This window comes from Myotis davidii, unplaced genomic scaffold (assembly GCF_000327345.1).
Source record: "Myotis davidii unplaced genomic scaffold, ASM32734v1 scaffold1065, whole genome shotgun sequence".
Taxonomy (NCBI): domain Eukaryota; kingdom Metazoa; phylum Chordata; class Mammalia; order Chiroptera; family Vespertilionidae; genus Myotis; species Myotis davidii.
In genome coordinates this window covers 1,131,358-1,134,448 of record NW_006297281.1, presented here as the reverse complement: position 1 = coordinate 1,134,448, position 3,091 = coordinate 1,131,358, and positions in this window count along the sequence as shown.

The following is a 3,091-nucleotide window of genomic DNA, read 5'->3' as shown; positions in this document are numbered from 1 at the left end:
CCTTCCGCTCCCACGACCTCCCCCTCGGTCAATCGCCGCCCGGCCCCACCCCTCGGACCCGCTCAGGGGAGGCCAGGCCCTAAGGCGGGCGCGGAGGGATTCCAGAGCCCAGTGGCCGGACTCCTCTTCCCGTACCGCCCCGGGAGGCAGGCGGCGCGCCTTTCATCCCCACACCCAGAGTTCCACGGGAGGATAGCATACATGCACATTTTAACAACATGCAGAATAGGAGAAAGATTAGTACAATGAGCCTCCATGTGTGAATCAGTCCAATCTGTTCCCTCTGTCCCTTCATATGCACACACACCATATTTTAAATACCAGTTTGAGATATCCGCATGGAAAATAACATTCACCCTCTCATGTGTATAATTCCGGAGGTTTTAGGACAAAGAAGTGTGAATCGCCACTGTGTAATGTTAGAGCATTTTCATCCCCTCAAAGAGTAATGTCACCTTCACTAACGGCCACTCCCAAACCCCTTCCCAAGGCCCCTGACAACAGTCTGCTCTGTAGATTTGTGTTGTCTGAAAAGTTCATATGTGGGATCATGTAACATACGGTCTTTTGTGACTGTTTCTTTCATTTGACATTTTCACGGTTTTTATGAGTCACTAACATCCCATGGTACGGACCTGCCGCATTGTGTCAACCCGATCGGCAGCCGATGGGCGTTCGGTGTTCCCACCTGCAGCCGATCTGAATGACGCTGTCAGGGGCGTGGCATTTCCAGGTGAACATCAGGTTTCCCTGCTCTCTTGCTGCTGACCAGATTCTGGGACGTTCTCCGGATGTGGCGTGTATCAGGTCGGGGGAGAAAGCAGCAGCAGTGGGCGCAGTGGTGATGGAGGAAGAGCAGTGCTGTTCTCCAGAAATTAAGTAGATCAAGGTCATAAAAGGTGTCACGTTTCCTGAGGGACAGTGAGTCCCTTCTGCAAACGGTCAGGCCAGGGGTGACGGCAGGAAAAGGGGAGACAGTAACTCCTCTGGCCAGGGCGCTTTGAAAGCAGATGGGTTTTAGTGAACAGATGTTTTCTGCACGGGCTCACTTGCACGGCCATTGCAACGATCCACTAATATCTCAGCAAAAGAAAACGTTCAGTGCCTGTCATTTACCAGACAGACAGCGAACCTGGAAGCCGTGTCCATGCCCCAGGCACCCGTAGCGCTGAGGGCTGCCACCGGCACCCATCACTCACGGGCTCTGCGCACTGCCTGCTCGGAACCAGGTGAAGGTCGGCATGGCAACTGGTCTTGACTTAAAGGTCAGGCCCACAGACACTCTTGACTGCTCTTGGGCCCTCAGAGTAGGTGGGTGCTGTGCCCTTAGTGACCCTGCCTAGGGGATCGGTTTCTTCTGGGTGGATGGCCCACTACCCTGGGGCCTGAGAAAAGGGCTGGCCATGGCCTCGGAGCACAAAGATGTGTCTGCACACCGAGACTTCACACTCCGTGAAGCAGAGCCTGGGAATGAACTCAGAGCCTCGCAGGTCACGGCCGTGGGTTAGCCCCGCTGGTTCCTGTCGTGGCTGGAGCCACAGGAGTGTGAGCAGGAGCCTGACAGCCGCCCGTGCCGCCCTAGAGGAGATTGTCCGCCGGTCCAGTCCATGGGCACCTTCGTTCTTCCATTCGCCAGCGAAGGCCAGGGGCTCCCTGTGCCCATCAAACGGCCCCCTGGGGACAGCCTGAGGCCTCTGGGCCCCTCCCATGGTAGACCCTGGTGTGGGTCGGAGCAGAGTATGTGGTGGTATTGTTCCCTCTCCCCCAAGCAAGGAAGCGCCTCGTCTCCACCGCGACCCAATCCCTCCTGCTGGCATTGTTCCTTGAACAGGGGACCGTTTCTCTTCACAAAACCTGAATGTGTGTCTGTCTATGTCTGTTGCCCCAATACTGAGCACTGAGCACTGAGCATTAAGCACTGAGCCCTGAGCCCTGAGCCCCAAGCCTTGAGGCCTGAGCCCTGAGCCCTGAGCACTGAGCACGGAGCCCTGAGCACTGAGCACTGAGCATTAAGCACTGAGCCCTGATCTCGGAGCCCCAAGCCTTGAGGCCTGAGCCCTGAGCCCTGAGCACTGAGCACGGAGCCCTGAGCACTGAGCACTGAGCATTAAGCACTGAGCCCTGATCTCGGAGCCCCAAGCCTTGAGGCCTGAGCCCTGAGCCCTGAGCACTGAGCACGGAGCCCTGAGCACTGAGCACTGAGCATTAAGCACTGAGCCCTGATCTCGGAGCCCCAAGCCTTGAGGCCTGAGCCCTGAGCCCTGAGCACTGAGCACGGAGCCCTGAGCACTGAGCACTGAGCATTAAGCACTGAGCCCTGATCTCGGAGCCCCAAGCCTTGAGGCCTGAGCCCTGAGCCCTGAGCACTGAGCACGGAGCCCTGAGCACTGAGCACTGAGCATTAAGCACTGAGCCCTGATCTCGGAGCCCCAAGCCTTGAGGCCTGAGCCCTGAGCCCTGAGCACTGAGCACGGAGCCCTGAGCACTGAGCACTGAGCATTAAGCACTGAGCCCTGATCTCGGAGCCCCAAGCCTTGAGGCCTGAGCCCTGAGCCCTGAGCACTGAGCACGGAGCCCTGAGCACTGAGCACTGAGCATTAAGCACTGAGCCCTGATCTCGGAGCCCCAAGCCTTGAGGCCTGAGCCCTGAGCCCTGAGCACTGAGCACGGAGCCCTGAGCACTGAGCACTGAGCATTAAGCACTGAGCCCTGATCTCGGAGCCCCAAGCCTTGAGGCCTGAGCCCTGAGCCCTGAGCACTGAGCACGGAGCCCTGAGCACTGAGCACTGAGCATTAAGCACTGAGCCCTGATCTCGGAGCCCCAAGCCTTGAGGCCTGAGCCCTGAGCCCTGAGCACTGAGCACGGAGCCCTGAGCACTGAGCACTGAGCATTAAGCACTGAGCCCTGATCTCGGAGCCCCAAGCCTTGAGGCCTGAGCTCTGAGCCCTGAGCCCTGAGTCCTGAGCCCTGAGGACTGAGCCCCGAGCCCTGAGCCCTGAGCCCTGAGAACTGAGCCTTGAGCCCTGAGCCCTGAGCCTTGAGCACTGAGCACTGAGCAAGCCGTGAGTTTGTAATAGATGACAGCACGGA